Source organism: Saccopteryx leptura, chromosome 6 (assembly GCF_036850995.1).
Source record: "Saccopteryx leptura isolate mSacLep1 chromosome 6, mSacLep1_pri_phased_curated, whole genome shotgun sequence".
In the NCBI taxonomy this organism is placed as follows: Eukaryota; Metazoa; Chordata; class Mammalia; order Chiroptera; family Emballonuridae; genus Saccopteryx; species Saccopteryx leptura.
This window is the reverse complement of record NC_089508.1, coordinates 186,629,587-186,650,841: the sequence shown is the minus strand read 5'-3', so window position 1 is coordinate 186,650,841 and position 21,255 is coordinate 186,629,587. Positions and strand designations below refer to the sequence as shown.

At 49.6% G+C, this 21,255-nt stretch overlaps 1 protein-coding gene across 3 annotated transcripts in view; it reads left to right on the top strand.

Annotated features, from left to right (window-relative positions):
* The window catches only part of SLIT3 (slit guidance ligand 3), a 616,611-nt gene that overhangs the window by 74,857 nt on the left and 520,499 nt on the right, over positions 1-21,255 (top strand). The window lies entirely within an intron of this gene.

Sequence of the window (21,255 nt, the reverse complement as noted above, 5' to 3'; positions counted from 1 at the left end):
AGAAGATGGGCCAGATCTGATTCAAGTACTCGGCAGGGTGGGGCCCCCAAACATTCGGGGTGATACACACATGTATCTGGGGAGGGTGGCTGGGTCGGTGACAGATCCATCTTAGTTAAACCGATTCATTTCTTTGGGAGCATACTATAACCTAAAGAGCAAGCAGTTGGGCCATCATTCTGCTTTCTGTCTTGGGCACTGAGTTTTTAATAACCATCGCTGGCATTAATTGGGCACTGACCAGTTACAAGCTCTGTGTTAACCACTTCCATATGCATAATCTCGGGTAAGCCTCAGAACGACCAATGAGTCAGTCTGGTTGTTTTCTCCTTTGCCTAGATGAGGAATTGGATGCTTGGGGATGTTAAATCATCTGCCCCAAGTCACAGATGCAGTAAGGACAGAACCAGAAGGCAGGCGGCCTGTCTGCACAGCTCTAAACCCTCAGACCTTCGTGTTCACACAAGTCGTCCGGAGACGGGGCTAATAGGCAGAGGCAGGTTCAGCAGATCGGGGGCCTGGCCTGAGACCCTGCATTTCTCACAAGCTCCCAAGTCATGCTGATGAGTCTAGTCCCAGGACCATGCTTTACGTGACAAGGCACCAAACCAGGAAGCCACACAGCCACGGTTCGGTGTGTTGTCTGTCTGTCTTGCTGGGTCTGACATTTGACCTCACGCGCAGTTGCCTGGCAGCTATCCGCTCACCCACCTACGGCGAAGACAGCGGGTGCCCTGTGGGGCCCTCAGCAAGGGAGAGGCTAGGACTCACCTATGGCGAAGACAGTGGGTGCCCTGTGGGGCCCTCAGCAAGGGAGAGGCTAGGACTCACCTATGGCGAAGACAGTGGGTGCCCTGTGGTGCCCTCAGCAAGGGAGAGGCTAGGACTCACCTACGGCGAAGACAGCGGGTGCCCTGTGGGGCCCTCAGCAAGGGAGAGGCTAGGACTCACCTACGGCGAAGACAGTGGGTGCCCTGTGGGGCCCTCAGCAAGGGAGAGGCTAGGACTCACCTACGGCGAAGACAGCGGGTGCCCTGTGGGGCCCTCAGCAAGGGAGAGGCTAGGACTCACCTACGGCGAAGACAGTGGGTGCCCTGTGGGGCCCTCAGCAAGGGAGAGGCTGGGACACCCTGGGATGCTGTCGGGGGTACTCTGCTCTTAGAAAGTGAGGCAGGGTAACCCCTCTCTCATTTGCCTAGAATCAATCTTACCTGACTGAGAAAGAGGGCCCATCTGCGCCCTTGGACATGTCTGTCTATATTTCTAGTCTCGGCTGGCATCCTGGATTTGGGGCCCAGGGGAAGTCACCTTGACCTTTATTTTGCACCCAAACCTCTTTCTGTTTCTGTGCCTCTCACCTCTGATCGTGGTCACATTTAGCCTTTCATTCTCCCTGGGCTCAAAGCCTTTTAGGAGTCTTTTTCTCGGTCCCAGCTTTCCTGTGGCTGTCAAGTTCCAAGTTGATTCAAACCTGCATAAGATACCTGACATCGCTTCCCTCCAGAACCTAGAGAAAAGGACAAGGCCCTGCTCACCTCTTAATAATACAGCCATTGTTTACATGACAGCTGATATGTGAATTAACTGCTTCATTCAGCTCTGACCACCGTCTAGCAAGGGCACTATTATAATTGCCATTGGTCAGATGATATACACAGGGTCAGGAGGCTCAGTCAAGGTCACTCAGAGTCAGTTTTGGCTCCAGGACTGAACCCAATGCTCTCACTCCTGATTCCTTCTGCAATATTGCCTCTCTCCTTTCTATCCATCTCTACTACAGCTGGAATCATTACCATCAAACACATGCTTGATCACTCATTCATTTAACCACTACCTTGGCCCTTAGTATGTTCCAGCACTATGCCAGCTGCTAGTGATACAATGGAGGGTGAGATGGGCATATCCCTGTCTTTCTAGAGCTTATTTCAGTGATCACATCATTGCTACTTGTTAGCAACGTGACTTTTATCAGGTATTTAACCCGTATGAACCCAAATGGCCCATATGAACTTCAGTTTTCTCATCTATAAATGGAGATCATTATAATACCTACCCCAAAAGGACGCCTCAGATATCAAATTAGCACTGGCACATTGTAGGTGAACAATAATCTTACCTGAAATTGCACGTGAATTATTAAGTCCATGTTTTTCAGTATGCCATCCCAAGTTCTTCATTCTAATTACCCATAGTCTCTATGATAAATTTTTGCTCTTCTCCCAGGAATGATGCACTCCATGGCCCTGCTCAAGTGCTATTTTCTTTCACTGTTTATAATATCCTATTTGTTCTCTGCTGTCAAAATCCTATCCACTCTTTAAAGCCCAATATAAATGTCGTCTGTTCCACTAAATCTTCAGAATCTCACTTAAAAGAACATCCCTCTGTCCCACGAAACTCTTGTCCTCTGGGCTCCCAGATAGTGCTGAATAATAATGCTGCCTTACACCCTAGCTTACAAGTCTGTTTCCTTTGCTCAATCGTTAAGTTTCTCACTCAATCATTCAGCAAATATTTCATGAGCAGTCACCATATGGTAGGTACTCTGCTACTTACGGCAGCATTTAATGGAGGTAATAACTGTCACAGTACCTGTCTTCATAGAGCATACAGTTTGGACAGCACTGTCCGACAAAATGTCCTGCAGTCCTGGACATGTTCTATCTCGGTGCTGTCTAATAGGGTATCCATTAGCCACCGGTGGTTAGGAAGCACTTGAAATGTGACCAATATAATTGAGGAACTGGCCCTGGCCGGTTGGCTCAGCGGTAGAGCATCGGCCTAGCGTGCGGAGGACCCGGGTTCGATTCCCGGCCAGGGCACACAGGAGAAGCGCCCATTTGCTTCTCCACCCCTCCGCTGCGCTTTCCTCTCTGTCTCTCTCTTCCCCTCCCGCAGCCAAGGCTCCATTGGAGCAAAGATGGCCCGGGCGCTGGGGATGGCTCTGTGGCCTCTGCCTCAGGCGCTAGAGTGGCTCTGGTCGCAATATGGCGACGCCCAGGATGGGCAGAGCATCGCCCCCTGGTGAGCAGAGCGTCACCCCATGGTGGGCGTGCCGGGTGGATCCCGGTCGGGCGCATGCGGGAGTCTGTCTGACTGTCTCTCCCTGTTTCCAGCTTCAGAAAAATGAAAAAATAAATAAATAAATAAATAAATAATTGAGGAACTGAATTTTTAATTTTGTTTAATTTTCATTTAAATAGCCACATGTGGCTAGTGGAATGCTGTATCGAACAGTGCAGGTAGTATGAGAGAGCTGTTAATTAAATAATCACAGAGCAGTCAGTAGAAAATGAGAGTTGTATCAGTGCTGTGCAGAAGGAGAACCTGGTTGCATAAAGAGCGTTCTGGGGAGGTATGGTCTAGTCCAGGGAGGCGAAGATGCGGGAAGGCTTGCCTGAGGAAGTCATGATTGAGCAAAGGCCTAAAGTTACTCAGAAGAATGCAGGAGGTGCAAAGGGTGTGCATGCAAACAATTGAGCAACATGTGCAAATGGTCTGTGGTAGAAAAGAGCGTGGCCTATGAGAAGATCTCTGAGAGTTCAAAAGCAAATGGCATCTCCCTCCCTCTCTTTTCTTTGAAATCTCCAAAACACTTAGCACTGCCTACTCTGCACATAGTAGGCACTGAATTAAATGTCAAGTTTGGATGTGTGACACCAAAACAAACTCACCCTCAGAGCCTCCCCTGCTGGAGAGCCAGGAAACAGGAGCTCCCATGCCGTCTCTGCTCTGAGGAGCCTTCTTTACCATGTGGCTGGTGACCTTCCACTCATCAGGATTATGGGAAATATTCTGGGTATACGTTAGAAGAGATGTGGTCACAGGCAGGGGCTGGAATCACAATCGGGCCTGCGTATTGTGTTGTGTTCATTTCTTTATTCATTCAACAAACACTTTTGAGTGCCTACTACAAGCAGACACTCTGCTAGGGCTTGAGGATGCGGTAAAGAACAGAAGAGAGAGTACCCCCAACCTTACATGGTTTATAATATAGTGGGGGCCCCCAGCCACCCCGGGCTGTAGCAGCCAGCGCCACTAGCTCCCGCTGGGACCTGTAGCCTATTCATGGCAATAATGTCACGGCCTGGGTCACTGCATCACAATCCATTCATCCTACGGCGGGGTCCCAAATGCTTTGGCCATAGAGTCAATCCCCAGGATTGCCAGGTACTTTTGCTGTGGACTCCTGGGAACTTCATATAATTTGCTACGCGTTCTCCCCAGGAACTCGGCCCTGCGTACAAGCGGGTAGTGTGTAAATTCCTCAGAGTCATCATCTTTTAATACCAAGAAACAAATAACGTCTTGTTTACACCCGAGCTTGCGTTCCCCACACCAATTCCTTATCCACACCGCTGGCTCACAAAAGACCTTAAACAAAGTTTAGTTCCCCAAGGTTGGGGGAAGGGTGGAAAGTCTATTTTTTTTTTTAACCTCCTCAAGGTCTTGTCCAAACGAGTTGTCACCAAAAAATGAAAGCCAGATGTTATTTTAGGGAGAAATAAATATGTGGCCAAGCTGCGGATTGAACCTGAGGTCCCCCTGGATGGTTTCCACGTGTGTCGGTAGCTGGACTCCCAGGTACCAGCGGCCAACGCTCTTTCTCTTGTCCGTTAGCCGGGGCGCAGCACGCACAGATGGCTAATGGGCAATTAGCGTCCGAACCGAGCATCCTGCCATGGCGGTACCTGCCCGCTCATAAGTCAGATTCAAACCAGCTCCACCATTTGCTGGGGGCTGCTGAGTGCAGCCCGAGAGGCAGAGACCCGTGTCCGGAAAAGGAGGGAGAAACATTCAGGCTGAAAGTGCTGCCTCCAGCTCCTCAATGAGGGAGCTGCTTTTGTTGGGAGCCCTTAAACCCTCAAGGGAAACATACTTCAGATAATCATCGAGGAATTACAGATGAAATCGGGGCCTCTGAGCAAAGGGCGGACCTTGGGGGTTTAACATTGCAGCCTGTTCTTCCCCGAGTCCATTCACCGGTGAGCTCTGCAGCCAAAGGAAGTCTTCTCGGTAATTGGCCGAATCTCCGTAGGAAGGCCGCTGAGCTCGCTGCTGCTGCCATCGCAGCATTTCTCGTCTCTTGGATTTTTCTCACACTTTTCAAGTTCTAGATACAAATGTGTGCTGTCCTTTGAAACGTGTCGTGCTGGTATTAAAACTGCCTTGAAGGGCATGACAAAGGTGAGACAGGGAGAAAGTAATAGGCTGGAGCTCAAAGGATCAGTGGGGCTCAGAGCAAAGAGAGGAACCCTTGGGAAAGAGTCAGACAGCGTCAGACCTGAGGTGACGGGTCAGGGAATCGGAGGGTCAGGCAGGCAGTCGAGCCGAGTTAGGGCAGTCCGACCCCAGGCTGGGTGCACGGAGCACAGGTAGAGCGGGTCAAGGGGAGGCATGGACTCGGGCTGACCACCGAGCGAGCGGAGGAAGTGGCCCAGCCAAGGGGCTGGAGTACAGGCACAGCAACCCAGCCAAGGGGCTGGAGTACAGGCACAGCAACCCAGCCAAGGGGCTGGAGTACAGGCACAGCAACCCAGCCAAGGGGCTGGAGTACAGGCACAGCAACCCAGCCAAGGGGCTGGAGTACAGGCACAGCAAGGTCCCCCGTGGAGGACCAGTCCGCCAAGGGCAAGGAGAGCCCTGTCCCTGTGGAACCTTCCTGAGGTTTCCTCCGAAGGAATTGAAGGCAGTAGTTCATAGCTCAGAGGGTTATTCTGAAGATAAGATTGCTTAACCATTGTGAAGTGTTTAAAACAGTGGTACTCAATATTTATTATGTGCAGGCAGGGGTTTAGACATGAGAACAAGAAAAAACAGTTCGTAAAGCATGAATTTGATTCTATGGAAGAAGTTTTTCAAAAAAGGTTAGGTTGGCTTTTGAAATGTCTCATTTATTTATTCATATATGCATTCAGTCTTTCCTTCCTTAGCCAAGAAATCTTTATTGAGCCCCTTTGATGTGCCAGATACTCTTCTAGCCCTGGGGATATAGTGACAATCTATAGCAGGGGTTGGCAAACTGCAGCCTATGGGCCAAATGTGGCCCACTGCCTGTTTTTGTAAATAAAGTTTTATTAGAACATAGCCATGCCCCTTTATTTATGTATTGTTTATTAAAGGCTACTTCTACACTACATTGGCGGAATTGAGTCATTGTGACAGACCATCTCAGGGTCTGCACAGCCTATAGTAATGACCACATGGCTCTTTACAGAAAACCTTTGCCAACCCTAATCTAGACAGACTTTCGGCATGGCCTTCCCTCTCTAATGAAAGAGGCGAGTCAATAGGAAAGTGCAGTGGAGTTAAATAATTTCAGGGAACCACAGGAGTAGAGAGGAGGATCAGACAGACTTCCTAGAAGATGCTGTCAGCTCAGTTGAGACCCGAAGGCTAAATCGGAGTTAAAGAAGTAGAGGGGAAGGGAAAAGTATTCTGGACAGAGGGAATAACATTTACAAGAGCCCAGAGGTGAGAGAGACAGCAGGGTATACTCAGGAGCTGAATGAAATTCATCATAGTTAGAGCAACAGAGGACGGGCGAACAAGTCGAATGAAGAAGTTTGGATGGTTTTCTGAGGGCAGTGGGGAACAACATAATTAGGCTTGTATTATAGGGAGATAAATCCACCTGGAATACAGAGGTTAGACATAAGAGTTGAATGGGAGGGTGAGGAGCAAGATTGGAGGCACAGAAGGCCGGTGGGGAGCCCATTTCAGTAAGGCCGGGGGAGGCCATGGTAGCTTGAGCTAGGGGAGTGGCCGCGGAGTTAGGAGAGAATGGTTTGGAGGCAGATTCAAGAGGCAAATCTCATAGTTCACGACTGATTGCACATGAAGAATGTCAAGTGAAAAGAAGTGAAGCAGGGAAGAGGGCCACTCCCCGACACGGGGACCACGTGGGCAAGAGCGAGTTCAGGATGGAGGGAGATGGTGACATCCACGTTGGACATGCCTGTGGGACGTCCATGAGATGCCCAGGGGACTCTCCCCAGAGCAGCCCGTGTTCTGCATCCCTTGGCTCTAAGACAGGAGAGGAAGGTGTTAGCCAATTTAGCCCTCTGAAGGATTTGTTTTCTAGGAAGGAGAAAGTGAGGAAAAGGCCCTGGCGTGTCCCAGGAGCATCAGGGAAGGTGTGGCTGGAGCAGAGTGAGAAAGTGTGAGAGGTAAAGAGAAGGGTGGTGAACAGACCCTATGGAGACATGTGGCCCATTGCAAGAACGCTGACTTGCATTCTGAGTGTGATGGGAGCCATTGGAGGGTTCTGAGCGAAAGACGACTTGATGAATGTGGGTTTTTTAAAGAGCAGTCTAGCGGCTAGTAGAGAATAGGATGTAGGGGGGCGAGAGTAGAAGCAGGAGGACCAGTCAGAAGACTATTGCAAATCTGAACTCAAGTCCTCTTCTTCTCTATCAGTCAGTTTTCCCTTCCATCCAACCACTCCAGAATACCAGTGGCTTACAGAAATAAGTAATTCTTTTCCTTACAGATGATAGGTTGGCTAGGTTTGGTTGATGTCAGCTGCTCTTAGCTAGACTCAGCTGGGCTTGGCTCAGGATGTAAATTTGGTTCCGGATCTTACAGGTGACTTCTCTTTCTCCTTGGGCTGGTGGCTATCAGGGCATTTTTTTTTTTTTTCATAGCAGATGGAAGAAGAGAGGATCTCAAGGCAAGTCATGGAAGCACATTTAAAGCCTCTGCTCACATCGTCCCATCTACCTTCTATTGTCCAAATCATGGCCCATGGCCAAGCCCAACATCAGTGGGGCAAGGAGACCCACACGCCCACTTTAATGGGAGATGCCGTAAAGACACGTGGCCAGAGTCTTGGGTGTATGCTTCCACAGCGGAGAAGGAGGGACGAATTGGAAATAAACCAATTTACCGTGTTCTCTGTCTCTCTCATCCAATGTCATCAAGTTTGACCTTGTCATCTTCCTGTTTCTTTTATCCACTTCTACCTCTGGTCCCCTTCAGCTCACGTACTGCCTCCAAAATGTTCATGTTCTCCCACCATCAACTCCTGTTTTCCCACCCAGCACATCCTGCCTGAGTTTCCTTCCCACGGGGGTGCTTTCTTCCACCAAGTCTGCTGGAGAAACTTCAGTGCCCAGCCATTTAGCAATCCAGGGGTCCCCAAGTGCCAGTGTCTTCTGTACTCCCATCATGGTGCGGTCAACCTATGTTACACCTTTACTGTTATTATTTAAATTTTTCTTTAATTTGACTTTCTGCCAACTAACTTTTTTCTTAGCCTCTTTTTTTTTTTTTTTAATTTTATTTATTTATTTATTTTTTACAGAGACAGAGAGTGAGTCAGAGAGAGGAATAGACAGAGACAGACAGACAGGAACGGAGAGAGATGAGAAGCATCAATCATCAGTTTTTCATTGTGCGTTGCAACACCTTAGTTGTTCATTGATTGCTTTCTCACATGTGCCTTGACCGCGGGCCTTCAGCAGACCTAGCAACCCCTTGCTGGAGCCAGTGACCTTGGGTTCAAGCTGTTGAGCTTTGCTCAAACCAGATGAGCCCGCACTCAACCTGGCGACCTCGGGGTCTCGAACCTGGGTCCTTCCGCATCCCAGTCTGATGCTCTATCCACTGCGCCACCTCCTGGTCAGGCTTCTTAGCCTCATCTTAAAGTAGTAATAACCATGAAAGTTACACACCTTTGTGAAAACATAAAAATACGTGCTGATTAAAATAAACACGCTTGGACATTTACCCTCTGAAGTCCCGAGAAGTATGATCATTGCATCTGGGGACACACTGGCCTCCCACAAGCCCTTGCAGCTTGATTGCCTGTCTATTCTTGATTCTCATCTCTACGCATTTCCATTACGGGGATCACGGTGGTCCCCTTGCTATTTGTGTCTCTTTCATGAAAAGGCATTTGCCCAGAGCTTTGCTTATACCGCCCTCTGAGCCTGAAGGACGCTTCCTGTCTATCTCTACCTATCCTTCAAGACTGGCCTTCTCCCCCAGTCCCTGGTGCCCGGGTGGTCCTCCCTTGCTGCTTCCTTTACCACCTGAGCCCATGCCCTCGGTGTTCCAGCTCAGGCTTCTCTCGTTGCCTCATGGTGCTGATCTCCCCAGCTTGGTTCACAAGTGCCTCAAGCCTGACGCGCCTGTGCCTGCCACGTCTCCCTTCGTCCACCAAACAGGTATTTTTCATCCTCCACTCTGCATATCAAAGTAGGGCTGTTTCTGTGGTGTCCCTGTCACTGCCTCTCAGCATGTGTTATTCTCTTCGCCCTTTCTCTGTTCTTCACTCCCTGGATCACTCTTCCTTTTCTTTAAGGATGGTAATAAAATACTGCTTTCTTCACGAAACCATGCAGATGCCTCTCACAGCCTGCTCTGCCTCCTTCTCTCTAAGCGCATATGTGGTCGTTGAAGTACTTACTGATCTTTTTCTGCCAGGAGACTCACTACCAGCTCCTTCGGAAGAGAGTCTTGCTGGGTTGTGTGTCCCAGGACATGACATAGGACAGGCATGTAATAAACAAGGCATTTTTAAAATCAATTTATGAATTAAGTAACTTGAACTTTGCTGTTTCAATGGGATTAGGTGTTCTTTGAGGGCAAAGATCCTGCCTTCTCTCTTTGTCCTTGCCAACGTAGTTTGCCCCAGATAGGCAGACAGTAGGTGCTCGTTAAATTTGCAGTAAGTTGAGTTGCATCGGAAACGCAGGAGGTGGCTAAGGTTGACAATGAAAATTGGTGCTGATTAAGATCATTTTGCAATTCTAAGCTCTATCAGGCCTAAGCTGATTTTGAGTACCAAACTCGTCATGACCTTGATTATTGAAGGGCAGGGGGACGTGTTTGGAGCCCTTTGCCTTCGCCCACGATTGAAAAGATGTAATTCATGTTAGGTAACTGGTCCTGGCAGTCTACGTCAGCACTACATCTGGAGATGGTGTCAGATCTTTTTCAGGATTAAACTGGTAGAGAGAAAAGAGAGAGAGAGAGAGAGAGAGAGAGTGTGTGTGTGTGTGTGTATGTGTGAATGCACAAGCATGTAAAACAGAGAAAAAGAGAGATAGCAGTCCAGATGCCAACACACCTGGAATCTATTTGTGAGGATCGCTGGTTCAGTCCACAGCTTGGGCCATTCATTTATTTCTCGCTAAGTGAACATCTGGGGTTCAGTTTGAGATGCCAACAAGTTTGGATGGGATCTCAAAGCCATGGTTGGGATGGGGGTCTGCTCACCCAAAGTGGGAGGGAGAGAGTGAGTGGAGGCTCTTAAACTATTCCACAGACTCCGGTTCAAATGTAACAGCCAGAGGGTTGAGAAACTCTTCCCATGCTGGAAAAGCATTCAAAACCGGGAATCAACCGAAGGAGACTTGATCAGATCAAAGCAATAACAATCTGAAAAGGCTCCTTTGCTCTTTCCACTGTGACCCCTTTCCACCCTCCATTCTGAGTCTCTCCAGGTTATCTTCCTTTTCTAGGAAAAAAAAAAAAAAAGTAAGAGGAAAAAGAGGAAAAAACTTGGCCCTGACCCAGGAAGGAAATGCTATGAGAAAGTAAAATTCTAATTAGTTATAGATGAGAATTGGTCACAGATAATTAGTCTGCATTCCTTGGCTCATGCCTGTGAAGGCTGGGAAGACCATTTTTTGTTGCTAGGTATGAAGACGTCCATCTAGATACCTAGATAAACAGGCAGAACAGCAGCCTGCTGTCATTAACGGGGCCTGCCCAGTGCGAGCGTTGAGAACAGAAATGAAGGGGAGATTTGTCACTTGCAGGCTAGGAATGTTTGCATCTTTCGCTGTCAGGCCTTTTTCTTTCTTACTTTTCTTAACTTTCCTTTTTTTTTCCTTTGAAATTTCTCAAAACAAAAGGCCAGTGGGTTCAAATGGGATCATTTTAAACCAGACCCTTCCAGAAACTTTGAGCTGAGTCGCACCTGCCCTCTATGACATCTACCAGCTAGAGCATTTCTCCTTCAGTTTGCATCTGTCATTTTCCTACCTGTGGGTCAGCGGGGTTAGAGCCCCAGATGAAGGGCCTGGGGTCCAGGGGAAGTCTGGGGTGGGCTGTGCTCACGCCTTCCAATTTAGAACCAGCTTTGCTATGCTGTTTGGGGGGTTGTAAGAGGGGGGAAATCCTCCTTCGCCTAAACTGTTGTTCTCTCAGGTCCTAGTAGAAATGACCGGGCATTGATCATTGGCTGCAGAAGGCACGCTTCCGTCTGTGGGCGGTGCTTTGGCAGGGCAGTGCTAACTGCTAAGGAATCCACCCCCCTCCCCTCCCCCCCGACATAGCTCTCCTATGTTGGTTCCCAGGCAGCACAGGCAAGAAAGAGTTAGCTTTTGGGGGCTTCCTTTCTTTCCCTTTTAGCACCCCTTGTTTTGCTGATGTAGAGACCTCATGCTAATGCCCCATGTGGTATAGGGACCCTCCCCCTCAGCCTGGCTTCATTCTGTGCAGAGGCTGTCCCTGCTTCCGTCCATGCCTCACACTCCATACTCTCAGGACCCTGTATCAAGCACTGTGTGTGTGTGTGGGGGGGGGGAGGACAGGGGGTTCAATCCTTCCTGTTGCAAATGCAGCCCTGCAATAACCTGACTGCAGTACCTGAAAGATCCCGCGGCAGATGCTCTGGCTTTCATGGCCAGCAGTAAAGTGCTCGGACAGCATTGCACAGCGACTAATACAGCCAGCCTTTGTGTTCTCATGTGTTCCTCAGTAGTTCTGTGGGATGGGTGGGGCAGTCATTCACCTCGTCATTCAGCCAGCCAACCAACTGACCGGCCAACCAGCAAATATTTATTCAGCACCTTCTAGGTGCTAGAACAAACTATTCTAAGCACTGATTGCAGTGAACGAAACAGACAAAAATCCCTCTTTTCATGGTACTTCGCATTTGAATGGGTATTCTAGTAAGCATCGGTATCCCCGTTTTTCACAGGAAGAGACCCAAACATATAGAGGTTAAATCTTAAGGATATACAGCTCATTTAGAGCTAGATTTAGAATCCAAGAATCCTATCCAGATCTCAGAATAAGGAGGTTAGAGTAGATATCTTAGGGATTGATTGTTTCATCCACCCCACTGGTTCTTCCAGATTTCTGTGGAAAACAAAGACTCGGAGAGGTGCTTCTCTAAGCTCAGCCCCATGTCCACATCATCCCCTCTGTCTTAGTCCATCTGGGCTTTTTTTTTTTTAAACAAAATACCATGGAGTTTATAGCTCATAAACAACAGAAATTTATTTCTCACAGTTCTGGAGACTGGAAGTCCCAGATCAGGCTGTCACCAGACTCATTGTCTTTGAGAACCCACTTCCTGGTTTGTAGATTGACAGCTTTTGCACGTGGTGTCCGCACATGGTGGGAGGGGTAGGGGAGCTCCCTGGAGCCTCTTTTATAAAGGCACTTATTCCATTCATGAGGGCTTTGCTCTCCTGTTCTAATTGGCTCCCCAAAGCCCCACCCCACTTGGGGGTTAGAATTTTAGCATATGAATTTCGGAGGGACACAGACATTCAGACCACAGCAACATCCTTTACTTTCTTAACCAACATAGAGTTTAAGGCCCTTTCTCTCAGTTACTACAAGCACATTCCCTCAGCTCCCTTGCCCTCTCTTCCTCCGTCCTAGTGACCTGCATAAACCCTAATCTCGGCTGAATTCAATCTTGGGTTGTTTGCACCCTGTCACCCCGGCAACTCTGAGAATAAACACATGCTGTGTGGATGGAGCTCACAACCCACAATCACTACTCTCAAGTGTGACTTGCTGCCTCCCGCCAACCCTCCAGCCTTTCCTAGTCAACTCACTCTCCTGCTCTTTCCCAGACGACTATTTCTCTCTCCTCGGTCATCAGACACCTCGTCCATCCTCCTCAGTCTCTCCTGAAGACCTCGCTTCCTTTGTCACAGAGACAATAATAATACTAGTCAGAAGAGACTTTCACAGACACACGCAACCACATCTGCCGTAGACGGTCCCCTACCCTCTGCCTCACCTGCTGTTGCCACAGACGACCTGTCTTTGGCCTTCTCTGAGGCCACTGCTGTCACTTGTGCACTGGAATTTCCTGTCACCTACCTATTCATGAGCCTCACTCTAAAAAATTTCCCGTTTTCCGGATCTCTCTCATCAGCGTATAAGCATGTTGCAATTTCCCTCACCTAAAAAACTAGAAACAACAGAACCTTTCTTGACCCCGAATTCCCTGCTGGCTATCAACAAAACCCCTCAGAGCTATTATTTTCCCTTGATTTTCTCTTCCCACTCTTTGTTGAAACACTCCAGGTAATAGTTTGTGCCTACTTCTGTCCCAAAGCCGCTCTGCCCGGGTCCCGGTGGACTCTGCGTTGCCAGATCCGGTGCTGCCCTCATCACGGCGTCCAGCCAGCCAGCCGCTCCGTGCCTCTCCTCAGAGCCCTTTCCTATTGGCTGCCGAACTCCACTCTCTCTGCTTCTCCCCCTACCTCCTTGGTGACTGCTTCCTCCAGCCTCTAGTCTCCAGTACAGCCCAGGACTCAGTTCTTACTCCCCTTCCCTCCTTTTCTTCATCTCCCACGATGCCCACTTCCAACTCTGTGGCTTTAAATACCATGGGCATCGCTATCTTGGTCGTATCACTGAGGCCCAGGTTTGCATACCCAGTTGTCAATGAGGTATCTGCTCTCGGGTGTTTATAGGCATGTCAAATGTAACACGTCCAAATCTGGTCCTCCTAAACCTGCTTTACCCACAGTCCTCCACCATCTCTGGTGACGACACTCCCGAAGTTTCAGCTGCACAGGCCAAAACCTTAGCATCACCCTTAATAGTCCTCTCTGCCATAACTCACCTCCAGGCCACCATCAAATCCTGTCTGCTCAACTTTCAAAATGCAGCAGGATCAAGAGGATCCCCGGAGAAGGGAGGACTGCATGCAAAACCCCGAGGCAGAGAGAGGGGTGAAGTGAGAGCATCTCAGGAAAGATCCCGGCAAGGTAGAGGCCTGACTCTTGAGTCTGGGCCGCTGCCTGCCCTGCTGACCCCGCAGTGAAATGTGGGTCAAGAGGTCACTATGGGGATGTGAGCTTTGGCCACAGCCAGGTGCTCTGTCTGTCTGGAATGTCTGGCCAGCTCTGAAGGCTATACATGACTCTGTTAAGCTGTGTGTGCATTATATTTGTGGTGTATGTTGCATGTGTGTCTGTATATGTGCATTTACATGCATGCATAAATACGTGTTTTCTCCGCCCTACCCCGGCCGTGTTTTCCTGGAGTCGGAGCCCTCGCTATACTAATGTAGTTCCATGTACAATCCAGTGGGGGTCCCCTGAGACCCCTGCTCTCAACCTTCGTCCCAGATGGAGCAGCCCGTTGCTCACAGCCCCCGGGGTTCCCTGTGTGTTTTAGGAAAAAGTGACTTAGGCCTTGTGTCCTGGAGCAAGAGGACGCGGATGGCCCTGGGCTCCCTCTCTGCAGAGCCCGCAGGTCCCGCTGCAGCTGCAGACATGACTCCGCCCCTCTGGCCCGCCCCGTCCTCCTCCCGGAAACCAGCGTCTTCTGGATCGTGTTTGGGCACACGGCAGCGGCTGGGACAGGGTCAGAGGCAAGGCAGGCGTGGGCCACGGATGTGCTCTGCTTTCTCCCTAACAACCGTGTAATTGGAGGAAAATTGGTCCAGTGTGAGGTGCGGGAAAGTTCAAAGGGGGTTGTTCAGAGGTCTGTGTGCTTGTTTTCTTTCCGCGCTGGCCCCTGAGTCGGGGTCCCAGCAAGGTGAGATCCCGGGCAAACCCAGAGCTTGTATATCTCGGAACTAAGTCATCTGCGTGGACAGGCCAGGCCTGACCGTTCCCCGTAGGGAAGTTTCACACGGACAGGTCCTTTGAGTTAGAGAGGGAAACAAAGCTAAATGCTCTTAAGAGGTGGCTCAGGATTCGTCCTCCTGCCCCGGGAGCAGTGATTTCCAGGGGCCTCCAGAGCCTTCTTCTGAAACCAGAGGGTATGTTCCCATTTTATAGCTGAAGAAAGTAAGTCAACGCAGACGAAAAAACTGAACCCGTGCTCCTGGGCCTCACACCAAATATCCAAGCGTTTGTGTGGATTTCCCAGCTTCCTTTGCAGTTAGTTAGGTTTGGCCATGTGGCTAGTTCTAGCCAATAGATGGAGAGCAGAAGTGACCTGCATCACTACTGTGTCTCTAGGGCAGCGGTTCTCAACCTGTGGGTCGCGACCCCGGCAGGGTCGCCTAAAGCCATCGGAAAATACATAATGCATATCAGGTATTTACATTCCGAAGCATAACTGTAGCAAAATTATAGTTATGAAGTAGCCACCAAAATTATTTTTTGGTTGGGGTCACCGCAACATGAAGAACTGTATTGCGGGGTCACAGCATTAGAAAGGTTGAGAACCACTGCTCTAGGGCATCTTACAAGATGGAGTAAATGTTTTAACATGAACATGGAAAATGTGTCTATTGTGTTAACCCAATGAGATTTTGGAGTTCATCTGTTACTGCCTTGCTGACCAATACAGTCATCTGTGAGGGGGAAATAAATCTGCAGTATTTCTGTCCTCCTTGGGCCTCTAGGAAGAATAATGACAATGATCATAATGGTAGCTACAACAGCTGCCATGCATTGAGTCTTCGAGAAACACTGCAGAATTCACTGCAGACATTAAACCACTCAGCCCTCTCAGGATCTCATGAGGGACCTGTTTTGCTATTATGTAATAATTGTTTCTAAAAGGATTCCCTTAAACAACTTCAATGAGGAAGAAACTGCTTAGGGGCAAGAGTTCTAGACTATGACAGCAAAGTTATTTCTCTTACAGAAATGTCAAAAATAAAAGTTTTTAATTGCTTTCAGGACATTTTGAAGTTGAAAATGAAAAATAACAGACTTTCAGAATTGGCATAAGCCAACCTAAATGTCATTGACCAAATGCTAAATTCCACAAAAGATGATAAGACTTTCAACTTGCTTCTAAACCATCAAAAGAAAGTGTGGCTTTGGCCAGAAGTGTTATTAAAGAGAAGCGCCCTTGGATCTCAATAAAACTACTATCAAAAAATGAAAATGAAATTAAGAAAAGGAAATCCCAGTGGCAAAGAAGAGCCAGTCATGGGTAGCAGCACTACGGTGACCACAGGTCTGGAGGCAGACCCTCCCGACGCATGTGGGGACAGTTTCAGAGGAAGGCAGTGGCGTAAGCCCACAGCCATCACAAAACCGGCTTCTTACTGAACTGATCGGGTTACATCCAATTTGCATTACGAAAATTTGCATAAAAAAAATAAAAATAAAAACAAAACCCTGAATTTGACTTGTCTGACTAGTGAGGAAAACAAGAAAATATGATATTATCTGTGGCTATGTCAAGCAATGGTGAAAACAGCCTTACATCAGGGTTCTCTGCTTTTTGACCCTGCCCACACAGTTCCCCTGACTGACATCTGTGCATCTTGAGGGAGGACGGTGCCACCTCTGAGGTGGGATTTGAGGCCTCTGCCATTTGGTTCTGCCCTTGTCCTGGAGTCTGCCATCAGCCCTGGGGCTTCCTGCCTGGAGGCCCAGCTTCCCGGGAAGCCCTGGGCCTCTCCATTCCTCCATGGGGGGAGAAGGGGCCCTAGAGCTTCCGTTCAGAATACCAAAGGCAATTTGGCCCCTGTGACTTAGGAAGCTTGGTGTTTCTGAAAGTGCCAGAAAGTAGATCAGGAAATGACCTAGGAAAGTGCCTGGAGAAGGAGACCCGACTGATTTCACCACTAAAGCAGATTTCTAGTGACTTCTGGGGTCAGCTCACTTTGACTTTCTTCCCTCCCTCAGGCCCTAGAGAAAAGGAAGGGACTTGCGTTGTGGTGCGTGGGCCTGCCGCCTACGTACCACGCTTCTTTTTTCTGTCCTGGAAGCCTTTCATCCTACCCTAACCTCGTGAAAAGTCACGACTACGCTTCAAGAGTAAACGCCAAGCCACTTTCTCTGGGAGATCTTCCTAACCCAGGTCTGGGTTACCTGCCCTACCTCTGTGCTCCCACAATAACTTTCCTTACAAGATCCTGGTGTAACTTCTTGTTTTCATGTCTGTCTCTTTCACTGGAATCTGATATTCTTATTCATCTGCATTTTATTCATGCAGATGCAGCATGGGGTTGAATCTTATTCGTCTTTGTACATTTATATTGAAAAAATGACTGCAGAGATAGCCAGATGGACGGACAGATGGTTAGACGGATGGACGGACAGATGGACGGATGGAAGGATTGATGGATGGATGGATAGATGGATGGATGAGAGAGTACATGAGTGGATGGATGGGTGGATAGATATTAAATGCATAGGTAAATGAATAGTGGTTGGATAAAGTATAAATTAAGGGTTGGATGGTTGAATGGATAAATATGTAAATGAATGAATTCAACAAACAACATGGCATAACCCTCCGATTAGATCGTACACCCAGGCACCTCCAGGAATGTCATCAGCAGTACTACAAAGAAAAGGCTTTCTTTCTTGAAGATTCACAGGTCAGGCTGAAAGGCAGTAGGATCCTGGAACTAGCAGCCAGTGGGTTTTTGACGTTGATGCTCCCCATTGTTCCAACAGGAAAGCTGAGAAAGAAGGTTGATCTCAGAGGAAGTCCGGATAGATGGGCTTTACCCCGTCACTGACCAGGCTGTGGCCCGTTCCTTCACCCCTTCAGGCCTGTCCTCATACAGCTTCCTTTCCTTTTTTTTTTTTTTGCCATCTAGGCATCACGGCTTTATTTTCAGCTTCAACTGCAGCAGGTGAATTCCACCTCTGGGCCCTGGGGGACAGAGCAGTCGGTGGCCCGTGAGTGGCAGAGGGTGTCATGGCCAAAAGCCACTGCTGGCAGCCCAGCGCTCCCCTGCCGCTCTCAGGGGAGAGGCGCCCTTCATCCTGCTTATTTCCCTGTTCAGGGGCTGCTCTCAGAGTGGTCACAGGAGACGTGCACCTTGTCCGGCTTGGAGCCTTCATCAGCTCTTTGAGGAGGACCTTCCAGGCCGGCGTGGTTCACTGAGTCAACATGAGTTAATTCTGGAATGGACCGGAAATGGAGTATGGAACTCCCTGTGATACGGAGAACCCGCATGTAGCTGCGCAGGCCGGAGCAGAAAGACCCTGAGGCTTTGGGGAGAAGAGCCCAGCCCAGCCCAGCCACCGGGGAATTCTCATGCAGGGTTAATGGAGCGGTAGGCACAGCACAAATGGCTAAATGGCTAAATTTGGTTGTTTTTATTTTTGTCCGGCCACAAATGCCAACAAAGAAGTGAAAACGATTCCTTCCCTTCCTAGAGCCAAGCTGGTTTTATTTTTAGCTTCAACTCTGGTTTGGGCTTTGAGCACGCAGGCAGCAGGCAGCCAGGGTTTAGGATGTTTGCCTAGACTGGAGCCTTGGTTGCCGGAGTGTAACTCTCACCAGGCTTTCTGCAGATGTGACAATAGAGGGAGGTCCCAGATAGACCCACGTAGAGAGCCAGTTCTGGCGTTAGGGACCTCCAAGAGAGTCCAATTAAGGGAGGGGGTGCACTCAGGGTTTGGCAGATGTCTGGCTGGGGTGGAAGAGGTGGCAACCCTGGAGGAAAGAAAAAGGGAGAAAGAAAAGGAAAGGGGAAGGAGCTGTGCTGATTGAGAGGCCTTGAGGAACCCAGGGGTTCAAAACCAGGGCTCTGGACACAGACTGGCTGGTCCAAAACCTGCCTTTCCCACCTTCCAACACTGTGGCCCTCTGAATATGCTCCCCTTCTCTAGGCCCCGGTCCTTATCTGGGAGCTGTGGGTAATCATGGCTCCTGCCCGAGGGCCTGCCCAGCCAGCACGCAGCAGAGCCTCTGACCTGCCGTCAGCGCGCAGCAAGCACCGTGTTGATCATCGCTGCCATGTTGTTACGCAGTGCAGATGCTTGGCACGCACTGCGTCACTAAGACTTACGGCAACCCAGTGAGGAGGGTTATTCTGCAGATGGAAAACTGAGGCTCTGTGGGCTAGATAACTTCCCCCACGTCCCACAGCAAGAACGGGAGAGAACCAGACCTGCACCCTGCCCTCGCCACCCATCCTGTCACATGACCACACGTCCTCTAGGACCAGGGGTTGCCCCTGATTTAAAGGGACTTATCCCTGACTACATGGGAACTGCACTAAATAAGGACTTAGGTCCCCCTCATTTTCCTCTCACCAGGGCTCCCCCTTTCTTCACACTTCAGTGACAGGAATGCACAAAGTGCCGATTCTGGGAGTGAGCAAAGAGCAGTGGTCAAACTCGCAGACAGAAGGTGGAATGGTGGCCGCCAGGCACAAGGGGGACGAGAACGGGGCCTCATTTAATGGCTATCGCGTTTCAGTTTTTTCTTTTTTCTTTTTTGTATTTCTCTGAAGTTGGAAATTGGGAGGCAGTCAGACAGACTCCCACATGCGCCCGACCGGGATCCACCCGGCACGCCCACCAGGGGGCGATGCTCCGCCCATCTTGGGGCGTCATTCTGTCACAATCAGAGCCACTCTAGCGCCTGAGGCAGAGGCCACAGAACCACCCTCAGTGCCCGGGCAAACGCCGCTCCAATGGAGCCTTGGCTGCGGGAGGGGAAGAGAGAGACAGAGAGGAAGGAGAGGGGGAGGGGTGGAGAAGCAGATGGGCGCTTCTCCTGTGTGCCCTGGCCGGGAATTGAACCCGGAACTCCTGCATGCCAGGCCGACGCTCCACCACTGAGCCAACCATTCAGGAGATCTGTTGCGCAACAATGTGAATATACATAGCACTACTGAACTGTACACTTAAAAATGGTTCAGATCGCCAACACTATGTTATGTGATTTTTTTTTACCCCCCACTTAAAAAATTAAAAAGAGCGCCGGACGGTGCCAGCTGGGCACCGGAACTATCAGTGAAAACACTTGGTAAAGCATATGATTATCTAAATACTATGCTATACCTCTGAAACCAATACAAAATAATACTGACTGTAAATGGTAATTGAAAAATAAAATGTAAAGTTCTTTAAAAAAAAAATAAAAGAGAACAGTGGGGCGGGAGTCAGGTGGCCATTGGGGTGCGCCGGGAATCTCAGCTTATCCAGTCCGGCTGGCGTCAGGAGGGGACCTCGGGGACACCCGCCACGCACACGCTGCATGAGGCCCTCAGGGCTGAGCAGCACACTTCTGACAGCGGCCTTCCTCTTTGAGGTCTGAAGTGCTCCTCTCCCACGTGCTTTGCCCTTCGTGACCTCCGTCTAGTCCCCTGTCCTTCTGAAGTTTCCTTCCATCACCTGGGATGAAAGGGGGGAAGTAGCGAAATCCCACCCAGCGAATCGATCCGCCTGGTGCAGTGGGCGGAGCTGCAGGGCCAGACGCGGAGAGGAAGCTCACCTTTTCCTTCTCCGTCAGTCAGTTGCCTTAGCTCTCCGACGCAAGACTCCAGTTCTGCCAAGTAACTAAACCCATGCCGTCCACTCTAAGCCGAGAAATGCAGCCAGGCTCTGTACTGCCCCCTTTTCTCTGGGAGGGTCTGAGGCCGGAGATGTGAGGATTCTGGTTGAGGCATTCGCAGGCCAGGCTGCGTCAGGATGCCGGCTCCGCGAGGCACGGCGGTGAGCCGGTGAGCATGGCATAGGGCCTCCTTCCTGGCCTCCCCTCCCGGGACAGCAGCCTTCGTGGAGGCCACAGCAACAGCGTGGTGTCCCTCAGATGCTCAGATGGCCTCCTTTCTGGTGGCTTTAGCATGAACCATTCCCAGGGGAGAGTCGAGCTCTGTTGCCACCATCCAACACGGGCATCCCCAGCGGGGCTGCGTTTTACCTCCGGCCACACTGTGCACCGACCATGGTCCCTGACCCCGGGCTGACTGCTCCATTAGGCACAGCAGGGACAGTGCCCAGGGCCAACAGTACGTATAGGGGCCCATGAAAATGTTTTAATTTCTTCTAACATTAGTCCCAAAATATAAGCTTTCAGGTCAGAGTACATGTTATATATAATATTAATATAAATATATTTGTTTTTATATCAACATAGTAGTAAAATATATTACAGTGTATTTAACTTCCCTCCCTCCTTCCTTCCTTCCTTCCTTCCTTCCTTCCTTCCTTCCTTCCTTCCTTCCTTCCTCCCTCCCTCCCTCCCTCCCTTCCATCCATCCATCCTTCCTTCCTTCCTTCCTTCCTCCCTCCCTCCCTCCCTCCCTTCCATCTATCCATCCATCCATCCTTCCTTCCTTCCTTCCTTTCTCTTTTTTTAATGGAAGAAGGTGCCCACCAAGGCCCA